General features: G+C 39.6%; 1 long non-coding RNA gene and 1 pseudogene across 1 annotated transcript; both read left to right on the forward strand.

Moving 5' to 3' along the window:
* LOC109836981 lies at positions 1,097 to 1,879 on the forward strand. Its single transcript, XR_002246145.1, has 2 exons — positions 1,097 to 1,184; positions 1,820 to 1,879. It is a non-coding gene; the product is annotated as an uncharacterized LOC109836981 (long non-coding RNA).
* LOC109838367 lies at positions 1,993 to 12,838 on the forward strand (annotated as a pseudogene).

Genomic DNA, 13,540 nt, shown 5'->3' on the forward strand with positions numbered 1-13,540 from the left:
CTTTTAACTTTGAGGGTTTTGCAGATAATCCCTCTTTACCATGTTTGTTATATCCACTCCCAAACAGTAACTTTGGGAGTTGGATTGCCGAAAATACCCTTTTGGACTTGGCCTGGTTTGGTTTGGGAGAAGGACATTTTAGTCCTCACACACCCCCAAAGTTACTGTTTTGGAGTGTGAATAGTTGGACCCCCTCTTTACGTACAGTTCACGCTCGTCCTTCTCTATCTTCATTCGGTCCCACTAAATTAAGAAGGTGAAAAAGAAAATTCCTGCGCTGTTAGGGGCTGTTTGATTGGTTTCCTAAAAACCAAGAATAGGAAATTGAGTCAATGAAATTTCAAAAACATCAATTTTCTTCATTTCCATCTCTAAAACCCATCACAACATCCAATAAAATATTATTTTTATCTAACAACTCATCCACTTTATCCAATAAAATATTATTTTCATTCATCAACTCATCTCATATCATCTTCTTAAAAATAAACCAAACACAAGAAACATGTCACATCATCCAACTCAACTCATCTTATCTTTAAAAATCACCTACATCATCCAATAATATGATGACAACTCATCTCATCTCATTAACATTTTATTTCCTCCCATTTCCTCAAAAAAACTAAAGAAATTGATTTCCTAAAGCGTGTGTCACACCATCCAATAATATAATGACAACTCATCTCATATCATCTCTTATTTTTAAGAATGAACCGAACACAAGAGAAGAACCTATTATAAGAGCTGGAACCGAAAAAGACCTGGTTCCACACACATGAGACAGGCAGAAGGTATGGGACGACCAGTTCACCACGGAAAGCGAATTCGATCCTATAGTCGTCTTCTTTGTTCGAAAAATGCGCATCTTATAATTCATTTCCTTATTTTTTTCAACCAACCAAACAACCTCAAAATAATTTTTCTTAAAAATTCATCCAATCATCCAATAATATGGTGACAACTAATCTCTTCTCCTCTCCTCTCCTATTATTTGATTTCCTTCTTTTTTTAAGCCAACCAAACAATCATAAAACAATTTTTTTAAAAATAGGTTTTTTATTCTTTGATTTCCTTCTTTTTTTTTTTTTTAGCCAAACAAACAAAACAGACCCTTATCATTCCTAAAGTCAGGAAAAATAAGGATGCAGCGCCACGACGACACCACGGTCAGCCCCTTCGCGGTAATCTCAAAGCCCTCACTCCGTTTTCCCCTCTTTTCTTCATTTTCAAATTTCAAATATCTCAAATCAAACGGAACCCTAGACTCCGATTCCGAAATGTTGGTGAATCGGCGGCCATTTTGTCCCTGAATGAGAAATCGTGGATGGATTCTAGGGTTCCGGTTCTTCAGATCTGATCAAGTTAGATTAACATTCGTAATTTGCAATAGTTTGAGCTGTTCCATTGCAGAATTCGTCGGATTCTGGTTGGAAACTTTGATTTTCTGGGCTGTCGTCATTTCCGTTTGGTCTTGGGAACAAGAATGATGCTGCCGTTTGTTAGAATTAATATAAAATTATAATGCTCGACCTTCACCATAACTTTGAGTTTTGTTGTAATTGTTATATGTCTTAATTTAAGATAAGAGCAACCTAGGTTCGAATCGAATCTTGCTTCTGTGAATTTAATGTGGATTTTAAAAAATTATTACCGCTACGTCGAGTCCAAGTTTTCAGCCCATAAAAAGAGAGCCCTCAACCTATGGGGGCATGTTAGAATTAGGACTGTTGATATTCCTCCTGGATCGGTGAATATATGCTATTCACTTGTATATTTTGTTAATTGATTCAGTATATTGATGTCTTTATATCAACAGGAAGCGAAGAAGGAGAAGGATCTTGCTTCATGGGAAGCTAATTTAAAAAGGGAGAGCAGGTTGCACAAATTACTTATAAGTCATTTATCTCTAATCTGAAATTAAAACTATAGCTATAAAAAAAGATAATTTTTTTTATATATATTGTTGGTTTCTTCTTGCAGGACAAAAAAATGAGGGAGGATGCTTCGATGAGCAGTGAGTTTGGAGGTTTCCAAAGCTGGTTCTTAAACTGTTTGCAAGGTTCACTGATTGATGATAGCATGAGTCTTGTTAATTTCAGCTGGTGTTCCTGTTGAGGAGATCCGTTCATTCATCATGATAATGCTAAGGAGATACCTATCCATGCTTAGCGACTACAGTATCTGGCATTTGCGAGTTGGCTGGGTATGCGTTATTCATATTATCTTCTTCTATTGTATATTCTTATTGTTGCATCTAATGGCACTCATGCCTTGTTTATCAAAAAGAGAAAAACTACATTTATCTGTGATTCAAAGAACCATGGTACAAAGTTATTTTTTGAGTGTATCTCTTGATTTCCCATCATTAGTCAGATGCTAATTTTCAATTACTTGGATAATGTCAATGGATTTTATTATTTCTATTTCAGTCACAAACTAAAATACTGTAAATCGATTTTATTATTGAAAGCAAATTGCCACAAATACTTGAAGCATATAGACAAATCCTAAGGTTTACTACCTTTTATTTACAGTGCGCATTCCATAATTCTAATAGTCAATTGTTTTGATGAATTGTGGTTTGAGAGGATATCGCGTGGAAATCTACCTCCTTCTGGGATCCAGAAATATTTTATGATTCATGAACTTGTTTGTTTGAATCTGTGTTTTTCTGAAGATCTTCATATTTTGATGGACTTCCTTTTTCCAGCGTCACCTTTGCACCATTAGCGTGTTTCTTTAGTACAGTTTTATCATGCAGTTTTATCTAATTTTCACTCTCTTTCTTCTGCAAGGAGGATTAAAATAATAAAAGGTTTAACTCATTTCTTATGTCCAATCCTTTTTGTCATATTCGGTAGCCTCTGATAGTAACTGTATGTGATTGTGAGTTATGTTGTTTTATATAATATGATGAATATGATGATTAGTTTAATATATGACCAATATACCCTGTGGCACCAGTACCTGCTAAGAGGAGAAAGCAAACAGAAATATGGTAATAACTGCATCAGATATTTTATGAAGACGTGTTTTACCCATCAGATCAGATATCCTGCCCACTAGATTTCAAACTTTTGACTTCAATATTTTCCGTTAAATTTCTTGCACTTCAGAAGTCCGCTTAGAGTACACTCAGAACAGTTATTTGTTCAAATATTGAATCAACCATCTATTCTTGTGATTTTTTGCGCTAATGTTGACTTCTGAATTTAATTCATTTCAAACTTTTTATAAGTTTGTTTCCAATGCTTATGGCTTAATTTTGTTCTGGACACCTGGATTTCATTCTTTGGTACCTTTTGTGTATAGATTTGTCCAGTGACGCAACTGGTGGATTATTTTTCTCTGTTGCTAATATTAACCATGTTGAAAATATGGAATTGCCTGATGACAAACTGTTCTTTGTGTATTTTCTTGCAGGCATCCTTCTTTGTCTCGGATGGAATATAATTGCTGTCATCGTGTGTTGGATTAAGGAAGGAGGCAAGCTTGCATCACCTGTAGTGCAGCAATTCCAAATTGTTTATTGGGAAGAGTTCTATCTTAAATCAGTTTATGCAATATATTACTATAAAGGTGTTAAGATCTTTTTGCTTGCATGCATCTATGCTTTGCTTGGATGCCCTCTTTCATATATACTCTGGTATAGGCCTCTGTATCATGCAATGAGGTAAGTTCTTGATGCTTATTATCTGCAACGTGCTGATGACTGTTACATTTCACCTAAGTTTCCATATTTAGTTCCCAACTCTTTCACTGCTGTAGTCAGATAGAGACCAAGAAGACCTTATGTATATTTATTTGATTACACAATTTTACTCCTCCTTATTGCAAATAATGTGGTAACTTCGTAATTTTAGGACCAATTTCACACAATTCTTGCTTGGAGCACATGATGCCTGTTGGTTGCACAGCAGCACAAGTGAGCGATTTTTTCATATATTAAGTAATTGTTGTTTTTTATCTGCAGGACTGATAATGCAGTGAAGTTTGGCTGGTTTTTTCCTTCTTGGTGATTATCATGATTTCTTTCTCAACTACTTTCAGACCAACATATTTGATATTTTATCTAAGAAGGCTATGTTCCAGATTCATATTGGTTTTTGTATCATTGCTGCTACTACTACTCCCATCGTATTCAATGGAAAAGTCATTGACATAAGTCTTGTTTCTTGGTTGCTTAATTTCAATTGGATTATTTTTAAACTTTGAGAGTGACTAATGACATCCTTTTCATGTTTTCTTGCAAATTTCCATTCCAGATTCTAGTTTTGAATTTATTGTATTTATACATGGGAAAAATTATTTTGTGAGCTTTGTTGTAAAAAGCCTCAAACATCTCCAAATCTCTGCTTTTAGCTAAAACAACCACTGAGCGTTTCGTTTCGCTCGAGCAATGCTGGCATCACTAGGTCACTGTTAACTGCTAAAGTGACTGATAGGCTATACATAATTACATATGATTCAACTGCAGATGACCTTGTGATTAAGAAATTTGCAATTTTGATATACTGGCATGCCTAAGGGCAGTAACATAAATAAAAATTTGAACAAGTCATCAAGTGTAAACGAACATAATTATTAAAATAAATACATTATCTACAACATAGCTATAAACCAGCCTAGACGGATTACCTGAAGGGCAGAAACAAACAAAATGATTTTCTAAGCCTCCAAACTCCCAAGTCCCAGCTATTATGAATGGATCAAGTGAGTGACAGGAGAGGGATTCCAGGTTATGTTATGAGTTTACTTGGTAGCGTGACCACTTTCGACATTATTCTATATTGTGGCAGCCACGTATATTAGATTCAATACTTCTGTTTTGCGTGAACTTTTCTGGAATGTGCATGAAAATGTTTCTTTTTGTGTCCTGTGTCTGAGTGTGGGCATATGTGCAGCATTGGAGTTGACTCATACAACCTCAAATAAAGGTTATTCCATCTGGCTGATGTTGAGCCGATTCGGCATGTGTTGGGTGATCCACATTATCTTCCCTATAATCTGCCTTGATAATGATTGCTGATGAGCAAACAATACTCCAGTCGATTGAGGCACATATGATATGCTTATATGGCTGAAGGCCCACAGTGAATTGCAAAATGAAGGTTATAACTTGATATTTGCCTCAACAATCTGTCACAGCTAGAAGTGAAAAAAGTGAGCTCCATGGATTGAGGAAGATGACTTGATTTTGTGGTTAATCAAAAGTTTGAAAACCTTTAGATTGAAGACTTGAGGATCTAAGGCTGCTCTTCGTCAAAATGCTGTTGATACTCATAGTTCTTTCTTTTATTTTATTTTTTTAACATACGCACACATGAATAGATTTTCAATTTTAAAAGTCTTCTGGTCGAAAGATACTCTTTAGTGATACTTTTATTGACACACAGTGGTTGTATTTATGTCTTAAATCTGAAACTGGTTATATTGTGTTAAATCTGAAAGATTTAATGGTCTAAAGCTGTTATTGGTGGAACAGTCATAGAACCTGTTGATGCTCGTGAACAAACAGTCGATGGGGGTTTCCCGCAGTCATGGAAGCTGTTATTGGTGGAACAGTCATAGAACCTATTGATGCTCGTGAACAAACATTCATCCTCTCCTTCCCCACCGTCGTCAGGATCAAAATTGCATCCGACTGTGGGAAACCCCTATCGACTGTTTGTTCACAAGCATTAATAGGTTCTATGACTGTTCTACTAATAACAGCTTTAGACCATTAAATCTTTCAGATTTAACACAATATAACCAGTTTCAGATTTAAGACATAAATACAACCACTGTGTGTCAATAGAAGTATTACTAAAGAGTATCTTTCGACCAGAAGTCTTTTAAAATTGAAAATCTATTCATGTGTGCGTATGTTAAAAAAATAAAATAAAAGAAAGAACTATGAGTATCAACAGCATTTTGACAAAGAGCAGCCTTAGATCCTCAAGTCTTCAATCTAAAGGTTTTCAAACTTTTGATTAACCACAAAATCAAGTCATCTTCCTCAATCCATGGAGCTCACTTTTTTCACTTCTAGCTGTGACAGATTGTTGAGGCAAATATCAAGTTATAACCTTCATTTTGCAATTCACTGTGGGTCTTCAGCCATATAAGCATATCATATGTGCCTCAATCGACTGGAGTATTGCTTGCTCATCAGCAATCATTATCAAGGCAGATTATAGGGAAGATAATGTGGATCACCCAACACATGTCGAATCGGCTCAACATCAGCCAGATGGAATAACCTTTATTTGAGGTTGTATGAGTCAACTCCAATGTTGCACATATGCCCACACTCAGACACAGGACACAAAAAGAAACATTGATACCGACTGAGAAATCGTTTTTGCCTTGGACTTATTCTTTAGGAAGAACCAATGACTTTGTTCCGACTAAAAAGTCATTTTGCCTTAGACTTATTCTTTAGAAAGAGCCAAGGGTTTTGTTCCGACTGAGAAATCGTTGTACCATGGTTTTACCCAGATTAGGTACCAAGGTCTTGACCACTATGGACGATGAAAGCAGAAGGAATCGAACCATACATTGTGCCTTGGGCTTACCTTTAAGAAGAGCCAAATGCTTTATTCCGACTGAGAAGTTGTTGTACATTGGTTTTACCCAGATTAGGTACCAAGATCTTGATACTGACTGTGAAGTCATTTTGCCTTGGTTTTACCCTGAGGAGGTACCAAGATCTTGACCACTATGGACGATGAGAGCAGAAGGAATCGAACCATATGTTGTGCTTTGAGCTTACCTTTAAGAAGAGCCAAAGACTTTGTTCCGACTGAGGAGTCATTACGTCTTGGGCTTACCCAGATTAGGGACCAAGGTCTTGATACCGACTAAGAAGTCGTTTTGCCTTAGTTTTACCCTGAGGAGATACCAAGGTCTTATGACTGACTGATGAGTCGTTACGTCTTGGGCTTACCCAGATTAGGGGCCGAGGACTTTATGTCGACTAAGGAGTCGTTGCGCATTGGGCCTGTCCTGAGGCAGCACCAGGGCCTTATGATTGACTGAGGAGTCGTGGCACCTTGGGCCTGTCCTGAGGCGGCACCAAGATCTTGTGACCGACTGAGGAGTCGTTGCGCCTCGGGTTTACCCAAATTAGGGGCCGAGGACTTTATGCGACTAAGGAGTTGTTGCGCCTCGGGCTTACCCAGATTAGGGGCCGAGGACTTTATGCCGACTAAGGAATCGTTGCATCTCGGGCTTACTCAAATTAGGGGTCGAGGACTTGTATTTTTCCCTAGGGTCGAGAGTCGACCGTAGGAATCGGCAAAAAGGATTGTGCCTTAGTTTTACCCTGAGGAGGTACCAGAGACTTTTATCGACTTAGCCGAGTGGCTAGCTGACTGGGTCTTTGATGTATTTCTTTTTATTTTTGACATTTCCATTGGTTATTGGAATTTATACATGATAGAGTACAACTCATCCACATTTATTCCATCGAGTCGCGTCGAATTCGTGTTTCTTACCCAGATGCCTTTTGAAGATGGCTTTTGCCGGAGACAGGGTCACCGATGCGGAGCTTCCTTGGTTGTTTCTTTTCGCCTGTGAACATTCCTACCTTGATGAGAGCGAGTTGTTACTTCATTGGCTGTCTTTGTTGCTGAACTGAGGAACGCCCGGAATCGGGGATTGCTTCGCCCGGAATCGGGGATTGCTCTTCCTCCCGAGGATGAGCTGTTTGGCTTTGGGCGTCGTTGAGTTGTTGGCATATTTGCCATTTCATCAGCCAAGGACCTGCTTGGAGTTTTTATTGAGATCCTTGCAGGTCAACGGTGGACATGCTGACTTTCAACTGATCTTGCTTGTCCACCGTTGGTTGCGCTATATGGCCAGAGTCCTGCTGATTGAGTTTTTGGAGGATAGTGCTCAACAGGAGGAGGCCCAGTCAACTTTTGGGATGAGGGCTTTTTGTTGGTGAGAATCCCATGCGTCGACGCTTCGTTCCCTAGAATTTGATGGGATCATGACTTTCCCTAGGGGTTTCCAGGGATAGCGACGGCCAGACCATCCTATAAATGGAGGAGCCTTCTTGCAGGGAGAGTACAAGTCACATGCTTCGACCACCATGTTTTACTTCGACTCTGGCAGTTCTGAGCATTTGCTGGGGTGCCGGGGCTGTTAATCTTCCTGAGAAGACCAGATGACGAGCCCTTGAGTTTTCCCCGCAATCTCATCCTTGGTGAGGAAGGACTCTCCTTTAGAGGTGGTGATGGTCCAAGGAGTCTGTCACAGACTTGATCGCTGCTGCTTGCTCGGGGGAGTCATTGCCGACGGGAGCTTGAGCGATACTGGATCTGATCATGACCCTTGTGGGCCTGTTTGCAATCCAACCCCAGGCCTCTTGGCTGTCCAGGCGATGGGGTTTTTCGTCTGTGACGGCGATTAGAAGCATGTGCTTCATCTTCAAGCCAGACACATCATAATGGTGTGTCTTTTTTTAGGAGGGCTTTCGGGGTTCTACTTAGCAAATACCCCTAGAAAGCTGTCGGAGCCCTCAAGGGCTACACCTACATTGGCTCCTCATAGCCATAGGTTAATCCTCCTTAGCTTGAATGATGCGATTTCTGGCTTTGTTTAGCTTGAATGGTGCAATTTTAGTGCTCTTCAAGAATGAACAATATCAGGCCCCGACTTAGAATTGGGCATTTCTTTTCAGAGAAGAAAGTAGGCCCCACGGTGGGCACCAAACTGTTGATGCTCGTGAACAAACAGTCGATGGGGGTTTCCTGCAGTCGGATGTAATTTCGATCCTGACGATGGTGGGGAAGAAGGAGAGGATGAATGTTAGGGCCGACTCCTCCGATTTTATGCTCGATTCTGAGCGCGCGGGGTGGACAGATAGTCTGCACATGCAAGAATCGCAGGAATACGGGGCTAGTTTTCCCCGTGGTACCTCCGACGGTCAAGTCAGTTGGTAAACTTGAGGAGAATTTTTTAAGAGGTCCCTGGGCCATTGAGGTCATTGCAGGAGGTTCCTCCCTAAGAGTTATTAAATGCTCTTTATGTAAAAAAAGATCCCAAATAGGAGTAAAGCTCAGGTGTAAGAAGAAGCAGAGAGCAGCCTCCCTGCCCTCACCCTCCTTACCTCCTTTTTATAGTCCATTGCCTCTGAGATTTTGGCTTTTCTTTTGCGCAGGAGGGCGGTTGCTGGGCGGATAGATAGACTGCTGAGTCATCCTTCACCTTTCAGATGTCGGCTGGCGATTGGAAGGGAAGTCATTCTGGTACAGGAGAGATCTGTCTTCTCAGTACCCTGGATTTGTCAGAAGAGGTAGGGCGTAGGATAGGTCGGCTGTGTGGCCGTCCTTCTCTCTCTAGGTGGTGGCTGGCGATTGGAGGAGAAGTCGTTCGTGCACAGGAAAGCATCATGACAATCTTCTGGAAAATGACTTGTAAGCCGAATAAGCGGTTTGGGCACGAGGTTTGTCAGAATGGAGATCTTGATGGGTCTGATCAATATTGTTGTGTCGATTGACATCTGAAGTGAACTTGGTCGGCTCTTATCCCTTTAGCCGAGGCGGGTTGATCTGGGAGCTATCATTATGATTTGGCGACCCGATAGTCGAGTGAGCTTCGGGTCGGGTATATAGTCGAGTCGTCTGTTGGAGGAGTCGTCTTAATTGCGAGAGGGCGACTGATCCCGTACTTCGAGTCGGTCATGATGATCCTTGATCGAAATATGACTTGTCTGTTCGGCCGGTCGAGGGACTTGGCATTGACTGGGCTTTTGAGCCTCTAAGTTGGTTTGGACCATGGCTTCCTTGGGCTTATGTATTCTCCCGACATTTCTATCTTTGGATGGTAAATTACCATAACAGAACCCTTACGGCCTTCGTGTTGGTGTGTGTGCGCGTGCGCGTGTGCGGAGATAGCAGAGATTTGGTTCCTCTCAAGGGGCTTCAAAGTCATACCCAGCCTATTTGGAGATATAAAGTTAACAAGAAATTGGCTTGCTTAAGAGGGTAAACTATTTGCTTAAATAAGCTGTCAAGCTTATATAGTCTCTAAGCGACTCAAGTGCCTAAAGGTCCCTCAAGTAGGGCCATCAGGGAATTCAACCCACTGGTTACACGTACGTGTCATATATTGTATGAGACTGGTTGGTAGGATCCTTTCTATAGTGCCAATCTGTTATTGTTGTGATTCTGTGAAAAATACTGTATGAATTGAAGAAAGAGACAAATTCTCATTCAAAAAGGAAAAGGAAAACATGAACTTTGCAAGGGCTAAGACGATGACTCTGGTCCTTGTTTGTCTTTGACATTTACATTTTATGCTGAATTTTCTTGTCTAGCCTATCTATTTCTTCCATTGTGTTGACCTGATACTGATATACTCTTCATTTATCTGTCATCAGGGGCATCCTTGCTGCAACTGACACCTTCTCTGATCATGTATTGGTTGGGATGACTAATATGCACATTTACTTCGAAAGTGTTTTTTTAAGTTCTTGCAGTGGCTAATTCAATACTGTTACAACAGAAAGATTGGTTTGCATTCAATATTCTCGTTGAAACTATATCCAAAGGCCTTAAACGTAAACATGGAAGTTATGATATCAAATTGCTAAAATTCATTTTTCGATATTTTTATTTTTGTGTTCGTAGAGTTTTTGAGCTACATGATTATACAATAGATTTGTACATGTTAACCCTGAAGTTCTACTCACTTATATACCAGGTCACAAAGTAGACTAGTAGAGCTAAGAAGCTTTTATCTTTTTCTTTTTCATTTCTTTTTTCAATTTTGCAATGGTCCAATTGCCCATGTACATGCATTGCACTATTATGGCTAACACATTATATGGAACCTCTTTATTCTGATCAAGGATTCAAGGGTGAGGTGACTGTCAAACAAGACTTTTCTGAGAAATTTTTCTGGAAGAAGTCTTTCCGAAGTTGCTCATGCTCTATTCCTTTAATTCCTATGCTATCTGGCAGGTCTGCGAAGCCATGTATCTTCCTACAAATACGGTTTAGACCCTTAGACAATAAGCTTCAGTATCATGTAGTAAACCTGAAATTTCCTTTCAAATATTCCATTTATTCCACTGGCAAGGCTGTCAATGTATCCCAATGGCAAGGCTGCCATCACTGTCCACAATGTAGTTCTTGCCTCTATAATCAGCCTTCCTCTGTATATCAGCATCATTCATGGCAAAGCACATAAGTGATAAATGTAGAAGTATTTTCTATATCTCATATCCGGAAGTTGGGTAGGCATGCAGCTGAAGCCTGCAGTAAACTGAGACCTTTATGAGTCACAGACATTTGTTTCCAGTTTAACACTGATTTAATGCACATTTACATAAAACAAAAAACACTAACATTTCTCATATTATTGCGGATATTTTACCTGGGTTGGATTATTTTGCTTGGAAACGGTTTTAAGCTTGTGCGTGCTTCAGGCAAGTGAATGAACTTCTTATGTTTTTAGTATTAACCGGTCAAAACTCATTTGACCTCTTGTGCTTGCATAAATATTGCATTCTTCTTGCCTTATATTGGCCCTTGGTGATTTCAACTTGAACTGACTTACCCATGGGGAGGTTTTAATACGGAAAAGCTCATAAGCAAATACATGGGAGATATTTGCTGGCTCTTACTGGAGAATTTACCCTTAAAAGAGAGCTTTCTCCCTTCTTTCTGCCTCCTCTTCCTCCCCTTTAAGGGACTTCTACTTAAAAATGTGTCAATTTAGGTTGATTTAGGGATTCTATTAATTTTATGTATTGTAGTAGTTTGAAGAAACAAGAATCTGCATTGAAGCGTATAAGTAGAAGATGTGCTTTTTTTAATACATTTTATTATCTGATAGTTTCCCAGCTATCAACCTATAAATAATGTATAAAATTTGAAGCTTTTTACTCGTTAACTGAAACTCCGTAGTTTCTGCCAAAAGGGTGGAAAATTTTCTCTTGTGGGAACTGGACTTGTTCAGACCCGAGCTCATCGTGCGCAGTTCTTATTTATTTTAATCATTTCATTTAACCTTATGCTGCCCTGTCTCATTTTTCTGTTTCTTTTTGGTCTATGCAGAAAGTCTACATGTACTTCCAAGGGCACGAGTGAAGCTGACGCTTGGAGTAAGTTACCATCTTCTTGATCAGTCTTTTTCCCTTTTTTTCCATCGTCTTTTTGTAACAGATTGTCTTCCGAATACTGGGCTCTGAAGAATGTTGTGTACGGATCTAATTGTAATTCATATATTTCTTTGTGCTGTTCAGATATTCAACTCCTTACTTGTGGGTTCAGTAGAACTTTGTCGTCCGGGTCTTCTGGAATCTGGAGCATTAGCATTAAGCCAAACTATAGCCTGGGTGCATACTGCATACTCTTCGTTGCAAAGGTTGTTTTAGGCTACGTACTGTGGGTTTCTTTTCTCTTCAATCTGTTGGCTGTGATAAAATATTCTTTATACAATGATGATTTATACCTTGGAATCCTAATTGATTTTGGATTCTTCAGCTTAGGTTGACCTATTTTATTTGACTAATGACCCCCACTGAACGAATCCGCTGGGATTGAGAAGGTCCACGGAAACAGACAGCTACAATGGTCTTATTTGTTAATGTCTTGCCTTTCTAACCTTGATGCCAAGCAGCAGCTACCTATTCAATTACAGCCACCTTTATCCTCTGATGCGGGCTGAACCAGCGGATTGTTCGTCGCTATAACTTTGCTATCTTGTAATTGTTTTCACATGCAGTTCTCCTATTCAGTTTTAAACTTGCGCAATCTGTATTAACCAATGCAATGTCACTGTTTCTCTGTGTAATTTTATTTGGCTTTGCCTGCAAATAAATTTGCAGCTTGAACCCTGCCTGCATGCTGAAATTTGGGCAGGTCATTGATCGTAAATGGAGATATTTTTTCGCGACTGCACTCGCAACTGGAGAGTTTCGACTATCTATTTTATGGATGACGATGTCGAACTAACCCAACGAATCGATCGAAATTGGGATCGCAGGGCGTGAGGCGGTAAAACGGTGGCAGTTGTAATTTGTTTCTGTATTGTCTTGAGATGGAAAGGACAATTACAGAGGCCTCAAAAACCATGTAAACTGTTCTTGTAACCATCTTCCAGCAATGTTCTTTCTGCTGTTTCGCCTTGGAGCCTCAGCTGGACAATGTATTCATTACTCACTTTATTCCTTGGTATCACCCCAATACTTAAAACTGAATTTAATCAACTTTCTCTTGGTTTTGATTCCATGGTGTTAATTTCAATCTCAAATGGCACTTGTAAGTGTTGTTCTTCTTCCTTGATCATCCAATTTAGGTTTCTTACTTGCTGATAGCATTTACAAAGACATAAATTTAGGTATCACCCAGTACTTAACCTTTTTTTTTTTTTTGACATGAAGTACTATTTTGATAATGCAAGTGAAGACTTAGACATGCAGTATTATATGCTCCCCTCCGTTAGAAAGCTAGGGATGCATGCCGCAGCTGCGGTCAGATACCGTCTAGCAGCAGAAGACTCGAACCTCAGGATTGCTTCCTGTATTCAAAGACAGCCA

Source organism: Asparagus officinalis, chromosome 4, assembly GCF_001876935.1.
Source record: "Asparagus officinalis chromosome 4, Aspof.V1, whole genome shotgun sequence".
In the NCBI taxonomy this organism is placed as follows: Eukaryota; Viridiplantae; Streptophyta; class Magnoliopsida; order Asparagales; family Asparagaceae; genus Asparagus; species Asparagus officinalis.